Source organism: Cibotium barometz, chromosome 52, assembly GCF_041138505.1.
Source record: "Cibotium barometz isolate CiBa-2024 chromosome 52, ASM4113850v1, whole genome shotgun sequence".
Lineage (NCBI taxonomy): Eukaryota > Viridiplantae > Streptophyta > Polypodiopsida > Cyatheales > Cibotiaceae > Cibotium > Cibotium barometz.
The window spans coordinates 43,024,878-43,041,642 of record NC_141097.1 but is presented as its reverse complement, the minus strand read 5'-3'; positions in this window follow the sequence as shown (position 1 = coordinate 43,041,642).

The window sequence follows — 16,765 nt, the reverse complement described above, 5'->3', positions numbered from 1 at the left end:
GACTCCTCTATCAAATGGTGGTATTTTATATAAGTCATTCTTTTATCAAAATGGTGGTATATCTATCAAAATGTGTCTTTCAAGGTCAAGATGTTGAGGAGACATTGGAGGACGTAGAAGTGAACCATGACACATCATCAACCATTCAACATGACAATGAGAATGGCCATGTTTAAGATAAATAAGAAACCATAGTGGAGCATAAGCAAACTTGCACCAATATTGCATCATCTAGTAGTGAAATAAAACTTTTATAGACATCAATGATTAGTCAGGTGTTGATATAGAGACGGCATGGATGGTTTGATATAGAGACTGAATGGTTTGTTGCAAGATGGAAACGATGAAGAGAATTGCTTAATACTAATATCATGGATTCAATTTATCAATTATGTTTATTTTATACTATCTATGTCATTCATGTTTCATGCAATTGGGTTCTTATTATTTTTAGATATTCTACCAACAATCATGAACAATTGGAAAATATACTATTTTTTTACTCTTTGCATTTCCTAGAATTTATCTGTGAAATTTATGGATTCCAAGATTTTTGTTGCTACTTAAGTGTTACATCGCGCCGATTGCACCATGGCAGTGAACATAGTAGCAAAAATAACAACGACCTATAACCTTTTACACCAGCACCTTTGTCTATGCTCCCTGCAAATTCAATACTTAGTTTACAGGGAATAAGTGCAAGGTTGGTGGCAGCGTCCAGCTTATGCGGCGGTGGACCCACGCATTCAAAGCAATTTTGGTAGCTGCCAGCGTGGCCACGCTCGTTTTTGCCACATAAGCTGGAAAAAACCTCCACGCTGGTAATCACCCCGAAATCTAACCACGCCCGGTCAAGAGTAAGCGGTCTGGACCATAACCCAAGACATTCAACCATGTTCCCCCCACAAGTTTGGCATTCTACGTGCCGATCAATGGTGCCCAAGCAAGGATAACTTAAGCCTCCAAGGTTGGGCTTACCCTTGTCATAAGTTTCATTACACTCAATCTTGACCACCCACATTTGATGCTACATGAAAGCTAAGTTGAAAGGACATGAGAACCCCAAAAGTCTTCCCATGACAAGTATAGATATTCCTGAACATCCTTACAATCTCTGCCTAGTCAAATTATAAAGGTCATCACAACTATGTCTGCACACAGACAGTAACCCTAAACATGTAGGTCATTCATAAGGCGAGGTAAAGAGAGAGAATTTACGATTTCATCTCGACTCACGATTTCGAATTGCACCACTTTCACTTTCACCAAATCAGCTGTGAGAAGGGAAACCTTTGATCCATGGTGCCTCTTGCTCTAGATGACATTCATAATGCATAAAGAAGAGCATGAATGGCCATGATTAAAGTCCAATTTCTGAAAATTAGGGTTTATGTGTAATAAAACCCTAATTCACTCCATAGCTTGAAAGAATGCTTCAAAATTGTAAGGAAGAAATGGAGCAACTCACCAATGTCACCCGGGAAGCCTTAATGCTTGAATTTGTTGAAGGAGATAAAGATTAGGGTCACTTTGGTGAAAAACGTGGGCAGCTTTGGTAGTGATTTTCAGCCACATTGGGAGCCCCATTGCTCATGGAAAATAGGTGAAATACTTCATAAAACATTGCTACATACATGAGAGAACATACCCAAGCTTCAATGGGGAGCTTGGCTTAGTAAGCCAAGCTCTTTGTGAGCTTGAAAAATTGCATTTTCTGAGGCAGGCTGCTGCAGTTTGCCGCCCCTCTTCTGGTGATCTATGGTGTGCTTGAAAAGTTGCTTTCACTCCCAATTGACTTGGAGACTCAATGCCCTTTGCTCATGTTGAGATTCCATGGCTAGGGTTTGCAAGAAAGCTCCCAAATAGAAAAACGTTTTTGATTAACAATTGCTAATTAAGATTAGTGAATTTTTCCCAATTTGGTCCACTCATTCAAAAAAAATTAGGTCCATGTGCTCAGATTTGAACCACAAACTCTACCTTAGTCATATCCCCTTCCCCCATGAATCAAATGAAGCAGAAATTTCACGAAATGAGAAGAAGAAAAGAAGAATTAAAAATCATGGATCAAAAGCCATGCTCTGATACCAATGAAAGAAAGTAACAGGGGTGGGTTAGTCCCTCACCAAGGGAGTGGCTCATGAAGGAGTCACCACTTAGCATCTCACGGGAGAAGCTCACCATTGATTCTTGGAACAAATAACATTATGAATGAGCCATAATCCCATTTACATTGGTATTTATACTCCACCCAAGAGTTTACACCTACTTACTAGTTGTCCATGGCCTTGGGCCCATACTGCTTTCTTACAACAGAATTGAGTCTCATTTTAGGGATCCAACAGTCCAGCCTAACCCCATCCAGTCCTGTGGGTTAGCCAACTGCCCAAAAACCACTATAGTGATGAGATTCATTTAAGAATTTGGTTAGGTTTTTTCTCGGGTACCGGGAAAAATAATTCCCAGGCCCCCTAGCTGGCGCTTCATGTAAACTTTAAGATAGTCACACCACTTACACACCCAATCAAAAACTGTGAATTTACTCATAATTCATTAGTTTTTGACCTTCCCTCTTCTAAAGATTGGTGGCCACTCTTGTTTCAAACAAGAGTAGATCCCTCAAACCATCAAACCAAAGGAAAGTTCTCAAATTCTTTCGTAAGTCGGAAATTCTCTCTTTTTTCTGTTCATTTTACGGTTTTTATGATTTTTGTCTTCTCTAAAATGAATATGATGTTATGCCTCATTGAAAAGGCATTCCTCTCTCTTCTTTAGTAAATCCAACCATTCTTTATCCTAGATGAATGATTATTGGATAAAATCAAGTTTTTCATAATGTTTCTCTTAAATAAGTAGAAAATGTTTACATTACAATGATTTAAATTGGTGAAATTCTAATTAATTTTAGAGAGTTAAAAATTAAAAAATGATCAGCCATACAAAGGAGGTTATGGCAAAATTTTCTAAAATTGTGTAAAATAAGTTCTACTTTTTTTAATTCAAAAAGAGTAAATCCCATCGTATATGTATTCCTAAAGTGTTATTTTCATCCTAAGTATAGAAAAATGCATACTAAAAATATTTTATTAAAAAAGTGTTACCTTCTTTAGAATTAAATTCTATGCATAGAAGGAAGCATATTGAAATCGTTATTTTGATTATAAAAGTGTGATTTTTATCATAAATGATTTTTATGCATAAAAGAAATTCTTTTATATTAAAAGAGTGATTTTCATCATAAATGATTTGTATGTATAAACATATGCATAAAAGATATTTTTTATATTAAAAGTGTGATTTTTATCATAAATGATTTTTATGCATAAATGGATGCATAAAAGAAATTCTTTTATATTAAAAGAGTGATTTTCATCATAAAAGATTTGTATGTATAAACATATGCATAAAACATATTTTTTAATATTAAAAGTGTGATTTTTATCATAAATGATTTTTATGCACAAATGGATGCATAAAAGAAATTCTTTTATATTAAAAGAGCGATTTTCATCATAAATGATTTTTATGTATAAACATATGCATAAAAGATATTTGTTTATATTAAAAGTGTGATTTTCATCATAAATGATTTTTATGCATAAATGGATGCATAAAAGAAATTCTTTTATATTAAAAGAGTGATTTTCATCATCAATGATTTGTATGTATAAACATATGCATAAAAGATATTTTTTTATATTAAAAGTGTGATTTTTATCATAAATGATTTTTATGCATAAATGGATGCATAAAAGAAATTCTTTTATATTAAAGGAGTGATTTTCATCATAAATGATTTGTATGTATAAACATATGCATAAAAGATATTTTTTATATTAAAAGTGTGATTTTTATCATAAATGGATACATAAAAGAAATTCTTTTATATCATAAATGATTGTATGCATAAACATATGCATAAAAGATATTTTTTATATTAAAAGTGTGATTTTTATCATAAATGATTTTTATGCATAATTAGTTGCATAAAGAAATCTATTTTTAGTTCAAAAGAGTTATTTTCATCAATTTTGATTTTATGCTTAGAATGATGCATAAAGAAATCTATTTTTATTTCAAAAGAGTTATTTTCATCAATTTTGATTTTATGCATAGAATGATGCATAAAGAATCTCTTTTTATTTCAAAAGAGTTATTTTCATCAGTTCTGATTTTATGCATAGAAAGATGCATAAAGAAATCTATTTTTATTTCAAAAGAGTTATTTTCATCAGTTTTGATTTTATGCATAGAATGATTCATAAAGAAATCTATTTTTATTTCAAAAGAGTTGTTTTCATCAATTTTGATTTTATGCATAGAATGATGCATAAAGAAATCTATTTTTAGTTCAAAAGAGTTATTTTCATCAATTTTGATTTTATTCATATGAAGATGCATAAAAGATTGATTTTTAATTCAAAAGTGTCATTCTCATTTAAATTGAATTTATGCATAGAGAGATGCATAAAAGATTTAATTTTATTTTGAAAGTGTTATTCTCATTAAAATGGAGTTTATGCAAAGTAAAATGCATAAAAGGTTTATTTTTAATTCAAAAGTGTTATTTTTCTTAAAATTGAATTTATGCCTAAATAGATGCAAAAAAGGATTTTTATAAAAGTTTTATTCCTACTAAAGTTATCTTTATGCCTAATTAGATGCGTAAAGAATCTTTATATCAAAAAATTAGAATTCTCTTACATTCTATAAATAGATGTGATGAGATGTGATAGGAATTAGATAGATGTAAATGGATGGATTGAAATGATATGAATCAAATAAATGAAATTAGATGAATGGATGGGATGTCCTGTGAATGAGGATGTGAATGAATGGTATAGGTTGTGAAGGAATGTGATGGCATGTGAATCGTGATAAGAATGAATGATAAGGGATGTGAATGAATGACGACATGTGAATTGGATGTGAATGGATGATGTGGTTTGATGTGTGAATGATGTAGATTTATATGGATGATGTGGTTTGATGTGTGAATGATGTGGATTGATGTAGATGGATGATGTGGTTTGATTTGTGAATGATGTAGATTAATGTGGATGGATATATGGATGATGTGGTTTGATGTGTGAATGATGTGGATTGATGTAGATGGATGAATGGATGATGTGGTTTGATGTGTGAATGATGTAGATTAATGTAGATTGATGTATGGATGTGGATGTGGATGTGGAAATGGATGTATGAATGTGGAATGTGGGTGTGGATGTATGAATGTGGATGTGGGAATGGATGTATGAATATGGATGTATGGATGTGGATGTGGATGTGGATGTATGGATGTAGATGTGGATGTGGATGTGGATGTATGGATGTGAATGTGGATGTGGATGTGGATGTATGGATGTGGATGTGGATGTGGATGTATGGATGTAGATATGGAATGTGGATGTGTATGTATGAATGCGGATATGCATGTGGATGTATGGATGTGGATGTACGAATGTGGATGTGTATGTGGAATAATGAATGCGATTGTGCATGTGAAATGATGTGACGATGATATGGATGAATCTGATGTGATGAGATGGAAATTGATGTGATTGGATGAGAATGGGTACACATGAATTGAATGTGCAATAAGTAATGTGGACTGATGAGGGATAATGTGGAAAGACGAGAGTTCATTATAGAAACTATAATTGTGACATGTTTGTAAATGACTGTTTTATGTCAAGAATGCTAGGGAAGCATTTTGACCGTCTTGTGATTAAGGTCGTGGTGGAGACCTAACTCATAAAGTTGCAACAGCTGTGAGTGACGGAGAGTCAACGGAGGACGTCTCGCGTAGCATGGTCGGCCGAGGTCTTGACCAGCCTCGGTTCGATTTAAATGGTGAGCTTCCGGTACGGTGGATGAGGGACCAAGGAAGCGGCCTATGAGTGAAGCGCTAGGTGACCTACGAAGGATCCTAGAGGGTGTGACCATACAGTGCTCGGGCTCTGGGTCACCGAAGATACCCACACGTGCGTCGTGGAAGATATTGGAATAAGGAGTAAGAGTTGTTTTCTGAAACCGAGCATAGATCTGGTTGATTGACCTTGCTGGTCCTCAACGGATGAGTCCATGGCTCTTTTGTATGGATCTGTTGGTTGGTCTTGCTGATCTTCCACATAAATTGTTATGTGAATATATTGCCGGTTACTATGAGCTAGGAACTATCGAAAAGGCCCCTGAGTGAACAGGTGGTGAGCGTTCTGGTTGCCAATGATGCCATAAGTACACTGATGAAGGAATGATTGGATTTAAGGATTCAACCAGAGATTTTGAGGATTATGATGAGTGACACAATGGTTTCATTAAAGGATTATTTTAAAGATAGCTGATGCTGAGAAAAAAGCAATTTCATATTGGGTGTGTAAGTGGTGTGACTAGTTTTATGTTTGCATGAACATCCGGCTAGGGGGCCTGGGAACTCTTTTCCCTGGTACTCGAGACAAAATCTAACCAAATTCCTAATTGGATCCCATCACTACAGTGGTTGGACGGTTGGCTAACCCATGGGACTGGCTGGACTGATGGATCCGTAAATCGAGACTTAATTTCTATTTAGTTCGATAGATAAGTAAATTTCGGACAAAAATTGTTCTATGGAAAAGAATCAACGAATGTGCCTCTCAATGAGGAAAAAAGCATTGGTCTCTATGATCCAAGTACAGTCTTTTTCCTTGATTTGACTATGGGACTTACGGGTTCGGTCAGATGAGCTCAGTTAGTTAAGGTTTTTGACTACGTTAGGGAAAAATTATCCTGGTGGAATCGCCCGTGCTTTTCGGGCAAAGGAAGTTTTTTCGGGTTCAGTTTGGGAAAAACCGATGGATTAGTCTCTTGTCCGGATATCCGTGGACAAGGCCCCAAGTGTGGGACCTTGCCCCCCGCGTCGCAAGAAGTGCTACTTCTGCTGCTAGCACCCCTAAATTTGTTGTGCGGTGGGGACAGGGATCTTACAATTGGTATCAGAGCGAATTGGCTAATGAGGATCAACCGAGAAGCCAAGAATATCAAAAATTTACGAAGAAGCAATAAAAGGTTGTAATTGTGTGATAAAATTCATACAAATTGATATTCAAACTGAAATTCATAAATTAGTAATTGGGTCTTCAGATGGAAGTACTGCAATTGTATGGAATCCCTGACATGATGGCATTTATCTTATAGTTCCAAGAACCATGACTACCCGTATATACCGAGGGTATAACTGCAGCTCTTTACTGCCAGTATATACGAGTAAGTCTAAGACTTGAAATTATAAGCATTAATGCTATCCAGATGATAAATTCAAATGTGGTTGATATGATTTTTAAATTCTGGTTGAGAACTGATAAGTTGATTTGGATTCTGATTGAAAAATGATGATCCCTGAAATTTGGTTGAAATGTAATAAGCTGAGCGAAGCCACAATGAGGATGAATGGGACGAGTCCCTGTGATGATGTTCTTAACTGGAATGGTGTTAATGACTTCAGCCAATCACTATGAGATTAGTGGATTGTGCTGGCAGATTGCTACTGTTAACTTTTGTCCAGTGGATCAAGTTAAGGGATGATAAATTAAAAATCTGAAAAATTGGAATCCCCATGGAGGACCGCTCAGATGAAAAAATTTAGTCTGATGGACCATTATTGTGTTAAAGATATGAATGAGATATTTTGAATGAATTATTAACTGATAATGCGTTCTATATGAGTATCTTTATCCCTTGATTCTGTGGGGAGCCGACCTATTTAGAAAACCCCGAAATCAGTTGAATAAAAAATCGGATTGAATCATAAATAAAGAGACTTAACAAGAATTTTCGTATTGATAGGAACATGGATCGAGGTCGTCGTGGTAGAAATGTTAACTCCCAACTTGATAAAGAAGAGCTCGACTTGGATGTTCGTAAAACTCTTTATAGTTTGTAGCCTTGACCTTTCAAGGGTGAAGAGAAAAACTTGGGCGAGGCTGTGGAGAAGTGGATTGAATCAATGGAAGAATACTTCAATGTCATCGGGTACAATGAGAAGAGCAAAATGGCTCTTGCAAGGCTGAAGATAGAGGAGACAGCTTTCATCATAAATGATTTGTATGTATAAACATATGCATAAAATATATTTTTTATATTAAAAGTGCGATTTTCATCATAAATGATTTTTATGCTTAAATGGATGCATAAAAGAAATTCTTTTATATTAAAAGAGTTATTTTCATCATAAGTGATTTGTATATATAAACATATGCATAAAAGATATTTTTTATATTAAAAGTGTGATTTTCATCATAAATGATTTTTATGCATAAATGGATGCATAAAAGAAATTCTTTTATATTAAAAGAGTGATTTTCATCATAAATGATTGTATGCATAAAAGATATTTTTTTAATATTTAAAGTGTGATTCTCATCATAAATGAATTTTATGCATAAATTAGATGCGTAAAGAAATCTATTTCTAGTTCAAAAGAGTTATTTTCATCAATTTTGATTTTATGCATAGAATGATGCATAAAGAAATCTTTTTTAATTTCAAAAGAGTTATTTTCATCAATTTTTATTTTATGCATAGAAAGATGCATAAAGAAATCTATTTTTCTTTCAAAAGAGTTATTTTCATCAATTTTGATTTTATAGATAGAATTTTGCATAAAAAAATCTATTTTTAGTTCAAAAGAGTTTTTTCATCAATTTTGATTTTATCCATAAGAAGATGCATAAAAGATTGATTTTTAATTCAAAAGTATCATTCTCATTTAAATTGAATTCATGCATAGGAAGATGCATAAAAGATTTAATTTTATTTTGAAAGTGTTATTCTCATTAAAATGGAGTTTATGCATAGTAAACTGCAAAAAAGGTTTATTTTTAATTCAGACATGATATTTTCCTTAAAATTGAATTTATGCCTAAATAGATGCAAAAAAGGATTTTTATAAAAGTGTTGTTCCTACTAAAGTTGTCTTTATGTCTAATTAGATGCGTAAAGAATCTTTATATCAAAAAATTAGAATTCTCTTACATTCTATAAATAGATGTGATGAGATGTGATAGGAATCAGATAGATGTAAATGGATGGATGGAAGTGATATGGATCAGATAAATGAAATTGGATGAATGGATGGGATGTCCTATGAATTAGGATGTGAATGAATGGTATAGGATGTGAAGGAATGTGATGGCATGCGAATCGTGATAAGAATGAATGATAAGGGATGTGAATGAATGACGGCATGTGAATCGGATGTGAATGGATGATGTGGTTTAATGTGTGAATGATGTAGATTAATGCGGATGGATATATGGATGATGTGGTTTGATGTGGATTGATGTAGATGGATAAATGGATGATGTGGTTTGATGTGTGAATGATGTAGATTAATGTAGATTGATGTATGGATGTGAATGTATGCATGTGGATATGGATGTATGAATGTGGATGTGGAAATGGATGTATGAATGTGGAATGTAGATTGTGGATGTGGATGTATGAATGTGGATGTGAGAATGGATGTATGTATGTGGATGTATGGATGTGGATGTGGATGTGGATGTGGATGTGGATGTATGGATGTGGATGTGGATGTGGATGTGGATGTGGATGTATGAATGTGGATGTGGATGTGGATGTATGGATGTAGATATGGAATGTGGATGTGTATGTATGAATGCGGATATGGATGTGGATGTACGAATGTGGATGTGCATGTGGAATAATGAATGCGAATGTGTATGTGAAATGATGTGACGATGATATGAATGAATCTGATGTGATGAGATGGAAAACATATGAATTGAATGTGGAACAAGTAATGTAGACTGATGAGGGATAATGTGGAAAGACGAGAGTTCATTATAGAAACTGTAATTGTGACCTGTTTGGTTTGTAAATGACTGTTCTATGTCAAGAATGCTGGGGAAGCATTTTGACCGTCTTGTGATTAAGGTCGTGGGGAGACCTAACTGATAAAGTTGTAACAGCTGACGGAAAGTCAACGGAGGATGTCTCGCGTAGCATGGTCGGCCGAGGTCTTGCCTCGATTCGATTTAAATGGTGAGCTTCCGGTACGGTGGATGAGGGACCAAGGAAGCGGCCTATGAGTGAAGCGCTAGGTGACCTGCGAAGGATCCTAGAGGATGCTCACCATACAGTGCTCGGGCTCTGGGGATGCCTCTCAATGAGGAAAAAAGCGTTGGTCTCTATGATCCAAGTACAGTCTTTTTTCCTGCTCTGACTAAGGGACTTATGGGTTCGATTAGATGAGCTCAGTTAGTTGAGGCTTTTGACTACATTAGGGAAAAGTTATCCTGGTGGAATCGCCCGTGCTTTTCGGGCAAAGGAAGTTTTTTCGGGTTTGATTTTGGAAAAACTGATGGATTAGTCTCTTGTCCGGATATCTGTGGGCGAGGCCCCGAGTGTGGGACCCTACTCCGCGCAAGAAGTGCTACTTTCGCTGCTAGCACCCCTGAAATTGTTGCGCGGTGGGGACAGGGATCTTACACAAAGATTCTCAACAACAAAGGTATTAGATATCTAGCTGATTGTTGGGACAGAGATTTGGCTAGGTGGAAAGAGGGATTTGGCTAGGTGGAAAGAGGGATTTGGCTGGGTGGAAAGAGGTGAACCTCTTATCTAGGGAGTTAACCAAGAGAGAGAGAGAGAGATTTGATTACTCAGGTGATGGAGATGTTGCATAGTAAATTATGTTCCACAACTACTGATACTTCAGTCTGGATCAAGGACTGAACTTGGATTAATGGTGTCAAACTGAAGGAGGAAAAACTAGGGATATTTATGCATTAATGAGAAAAAGGGATGCTAATATTCTGTATTGCAACAAAATATGGAATGTAAAGTGGAGTGCTTCTAGCTGGAAAAAGAGATGGCACTTGATCTAGAATTGCCAGGTCCCTAGGAAATTTCAAGTTTTTTTGTGGAGGGTTAACATGTTGGCATTACCTATTGATTATAAGCTACAAAAAAGGATCATGGGGCTAGTGGCATTTGCCCTAGATGTAGGTCTCCAATAGAAAGTGGCAAGCATGTGTTTTGGGAATGTCCAGCCCTAAAGAGCACCTGGTGCAAAATGACTAAGTGGATAGAGAGGGATCTGAATATGCAAACCTTTTGGGAGGACTGGTTACTTGGGAAGTAAAGTTAATGATGAGATCAATGAGTTGGTGTTTAACATTATCAAAACTTGCATCTTATGGGAAATCTAGACTAGCAGAAATGAAATTGTGTTGAGAAGGCACTAGACCTATTGTCAACATCTCATCCAAGTTTAATCAAGGTGTGCTCCAAAAACCCCCCTCTTATCCACATGTGTAGGTGGAGAGGGTTCCCCACAACACACCAAAAAGTGACATATAACTTGGACTGTCAACCAAACGAGAGCATATAACTGACCAAATAAAAGCTATACAAACTTGACAAATGTAGTTGTTGCTAAGCTCTTCAAACATATAGAGCTCGATTGTTAGACCAAAAAACCCCCAACCTATCCTATACTTTGGTGACAAAAAAAAACCCACATAATAGAGTGGGAGAGTCTCTCCCCTCTCTTGCATGCTAGATCTCTTGCATTTTTTATTGGTTGGAAGAGTTTTATATTACCCCATTATGATGGCTTCCTAATTGATGAGATCTTGGCTTTAAGATATTGGTAGTGTAGTGGATGTAATGTTCTCCTACAATGCCTCTCAACACTGCACTTTTCGCGAAACATGCATTATCTTCCATTGTACTGCACCCTATTTTACTCTCCTGCACATAATTGTAATTCTTTCCTCACTTGCACCTTATAATTGCACTCTTATTGGTACTTTATGCTAAGGATGCACATACTTGTAATCATACTATTGCTAGCAGACTATGCTTATCAAGCCCTTATAATTGCACTCTTATTGGTACTTTATGCTAAGGATGCACATACTTGTAATCATACTATTGCTAGCAGACTATGCTTATCACGCCCTTATAATTACACTATTGCTGGCACCTAGACTATGGTCACACAGCTTTGCAATTAAACTATTGTTCGCACCTTAGACTATGGTCACACGGCATTGCAATTGCACTATTGCTGGCACCTTAGACTATGCTTTCACATCCCTACAATCGAACTTTATTGGCACTTTAGACTATCATTTCATCACTTTAATACTGAGATGTGCACTTCTAAATATTGCCTCTTTGTCTTAATACCTGTATACCATGGTTAAATATCGATTTAGCATGTTAACCTCTCCTTTTGAGGATTTTTTTCATGACTAGACCATTTGTGGTTATGGTTTATTTTTTGGTGGCTTTGCTTCTTTCTTAGTTAATGTATGTTTACTAAGTTAATGTTATATGTTTGGAAAGAGGAATGGCACCTAGAAAGTCTGGCAAGGGCAAGGAGTCCATGGACTAGACACTCCTAGCCAGGGGGGTGCTTCTCCTGTTGAAGATTTAGGATACCCCTTGTAGCATGTGGATCAAGTCATAAGTTTCCTCCCCTATGAATTGATTTGCATGTCTGATATACTTGGTTCTTTAAATTTAAGTTAATGTGTTACTTGGATAACCTTGAGAAAGGAGAATTATGAGATGCTATTTTGATTGCTTGGATTCTATAAGTTTGAGTTATATCGCATCTCCATTTTTGAATAGTCTTATGACTTAATGCAGTCAAGACCATATTAGATAAAATGGGAAAAATCTTGCAATTGGGGAATTTTGAAATTGGTATGTTTCGCATAAATTGGAAATTTTCCACTTATTGTGGAAATTTGTACGTGTGTAAAGAATGGCAATTGGGTCATTCCATACTTGCAAGGAGAGAGATAGATCATGTAGGACTTTGAACGCATTAGAATACGAACGGTAAAAAAAATCAAAACCCGAAAGGTCATCCTGGAATACGGAAAGTCAAGGGTTGTTGGAAAATGAAAAGACAAAAAATATCAGAATCTAAAAGGCCAAAAAAATTGAACCCCAAAGGTCAAAAGAATTTTTTGTTTAAACAAAATATGAAGTATATTAAAAATTTTAAAAAAAATTTAAAAAATTCATGAAAAATTAGACAAAGGTTATTTTAAAATTTTGGAATATTCGAGTTTGGTGACCGGCATGTGGTGTGTCCATTCGGACGCCCGTGATTGTTCAAATACCTTTTAAAAATGTATTTTTTCCCCTAAAAAATTAGTAAATTCATTAAAATTATAAGTTTTAAGGGAAGGTGGTGTTGATAAACACCATAATAAGGAAGTTGCATATGTCTTGTACATAAATACCCACAGACTTCATGATTGTGGATCAAACTAATAAATGAAACTCTACCTTCAATGGCAACAATTAAATGAAACAATCTTTAAATTTAAATACCAAGTCTTGAACAAGTACGATGGTAGATTATGATGGTGAAAAAACAATCTTGTTTGCAAATTAGGTTGTGAGAAATAGAAAATTTCAAATAAGTGAGATTGGTGCATTTTTACTATCATGCAAATTCAAAGCACAAAAGTCATAACTCTTCAAGGCATGCACTGTCAAAGTCTTCCTCATCAATTCATGAGGTTGATCTGCTCCACCTACGCACATTCCTTCTTGTGCTTTTTTGGCTTCCTTGACTGGTATCTTGATTCTCGTATAAGGCCCAGGTTTTCTAGGTCTCCATGACCAAACAATTGCATCCGCCAACACCCGAGGATCTACCTTGTTATCTGCCCAAAACCCCTTCCAACAGTTAGCATAGGCCTCTGCATCTGTCAAACCACACTTTCTTACACACGGTGCCCAATACTATATCAGAATCTTCTTGTAGTTTGGTGACTTTCTATCCATATCAATGTTTGATTCAACCATAGCAAGCCAAACAGGATACACATCTCTGTTTGGTGGGAGCAACAAGATAAAGTCCCCTTGCTGGACATCTAGTATTGGGTTGAATTCTTCCCTTGGTTTCTCTCGTTGAGGCCCACAATAATGATCATTGTACTCCTCGTAACCTCTAAGAACCTTTCAGGCTCAAATGAAGCATCCATGTCCCGGTGTTGAGATCCTTGAGACTTTGGCCAAAAATGTGTGTAAAATCTAGCCTCCAATGCTATAATTGGCTTATCAAGCTCTTAGATTACATTATTCCAGTAATCTATCTCACAAGTCTATAATATCTTGGAACAAAAGAACTGTTTCCAAGATTTTACCAAAATCTAATATAAGACTTTATACCTGATATCACATCCTCATGTCCCTTTACATGCTCTGCCATCGACAACAAAGGTGGATTTTCTCATGGTAACATTGGCTTACCTTCACTATCTTTCTTCCACAATGGAATACCTCCATCACTAGGCCTCCAATTAGGCCCTTGCTACATGCACTTTATATTGCATTACTGGTGTGTCCCCATTCATGAAGAATCAAAATTGAACTGACCTAGAGTGGCCTATAACATCAAGGATTAATCTCTTCACTAATTGTTTTTCTTTTTTACACTAATCAAGGGCTCTAATTAACCACTAATCCCAAATTAATTCACATAATTGAGCACATCATTGGATAGAGCAAGGGAATGCTAAGATATGTGCATGAATAAATGTGTAAATTAATCTAAAATAGGAGATTAATTAGACTCTTAGTTTTGGTCTTCTCTTTTAAGGCAAAATTAAGCAAACAGAGTCAAATTCCTCCAATTGATGAAGAAGTTGATGTGATAAGGTGTTTTGATGCATCTAGATGCTCTCAAAACTCTAATTTCGACTACTCACATGATCAATTTAGACCCCAAATAACAAAGTTTCTAAATTTTTATCCCTTGAAGTGGATTAATTACTCTTAATGACAAAAACAGTCCGTTAAGAGAAACTAGTCAAATTCAAGGGTGCTTTGATGGTTTTGAGAAATTTTTTGAAAGCTTAAGCTACTCCTAATGCTTTCTAACACTCTAATATAAATAATGGCAACAAAAAGCATACAAATTAAGCTAAAATTAATGATTTTAATTCTATGTTTACCACGAAAGAGAGCTAACATTCACTAAAAATTGCATTCTTTGCAATGTTTGATGCAATAGCCTAATACAAACTATGTGCAAGCCCTAAGAACATTAAAAACCACATTAACAACAAATTAAGCTAAAATTTGAGCAAAAAGCATTCTTTACAAAAACACAAAAGAGAGCTATTCTACACCAAATCACCATCAAATCCATACCTTTTTTATGGGAAACCATTAATCAAGACAATGGGCAATGGGTACTGCGTAGATTAGAGGAAAAACGATGGAAAAAGCCAAGGGATGGCTCCCCGACAGGCAGCACTAAAAAATGTTATGGCTCGTCCTAACCCTCCTTGAAAAACATCCAAAAGAGATTACGTGGTGAACGAGAACTGTCGTGAGGATCTTTCCAATGACCGAGCTCGTAACCCTTGAGGTCTCCAAGCTCTACAACTCCTTGAGAAGCAATTCCACCGTGCCTGCCACCATAAGCATTGTCACACCGCCACATTGCACTACAGGTACTCGTCCCTCCTCTCACCTCACTTCACTCACACACACGCACACTAGCATGCATTAGGTAAAGATATTAGCAAGAGGATTAGCAAGAGCATGATCAAGACTCAATTGCACAATGGGAGAGTATGTTGTATTATGAGAGATATTCATTTATATACATGGCCATAAGTGTTCACACTCACTTAAACTGTGACCTGTCGGGCACTTTAGGCTCATTAGAGGCCTAATGCTATTACAACGACTACTCTCATAATATATCCATGAAGTACGTCACTTAGGACTTCATCCTAACTTACTACCACACGCTCTTGAAGTGGGAATCACTATAAATACTTCATCACACCATTACGAGCGCCCATCCAAGTTGTATCTTTGGACACCATTGCTTCATATCTTGAATGTATGACCCTTTAGTGTATCTATCTTGACTCCTTGATGTAAGATAATGGTGGTAGTTCTTGTTAACCCTAGGAATAGGTTAACACAGATGCATTAAGCATGTATGCATAGAGAAGCATGCATAGAGCAGCTTGCATAGAAGTAAAAACCTAAGTAAGAGCTTGCAAGGCTATGGATAAAGCTTGCAAAGAGGTAAACCTAATCACGAGGCTTCATAGGACTCTATTACACAATCCTAAACCCTAAGCCTATTGCATAAGGTCTTATGCATAGAGCTTGAGTGCATAGGCCTTATCCCCATAAGCCTGAAGCATAGAGATTGAGCATGTATGCAAGAAGCATGAATAGAGCTAGATGCATTATTCATGTATGCATAGAGCATCATGCATAGAGTTTGCATAGAGGTAAAGACCTAAGCAAGAGCTTGCAAGGCTATTCATAAAGCTTGCATATAGGTAAATCTAATAAAGAGGCTTCATAAGCTTCTTACAAGAAGCCTATGCATAGAGCTTGTAAGAAGCCTATGCAAGCTCTATGCATACTCTATGCAAAAGCTTCATGTGCAAGCTTGCACAAGTAGCATATGCATAGGGCTTGTAAGAAGCCTATACAAGCTCTATGTATAAGCTCTATGCATAAGCTTCTTGCGTAAAGTTTATACAAGGAAAGAAGCCTATACATCATTCTTTATCTACCCACCTCCCCATATCGGGGCCTCTTTTATACAAGTAAAAAAAGAAAAAAACAACAAAAGGAGCAAGGGTTTACAGTCCATACCTGGAAAAGAAGAGATTGTGTAAAGATAGGCAAACTTGCAAATACACACAACACATGCAAATCATACCATTAATAAAGCTTGAGAAGGCAAAGG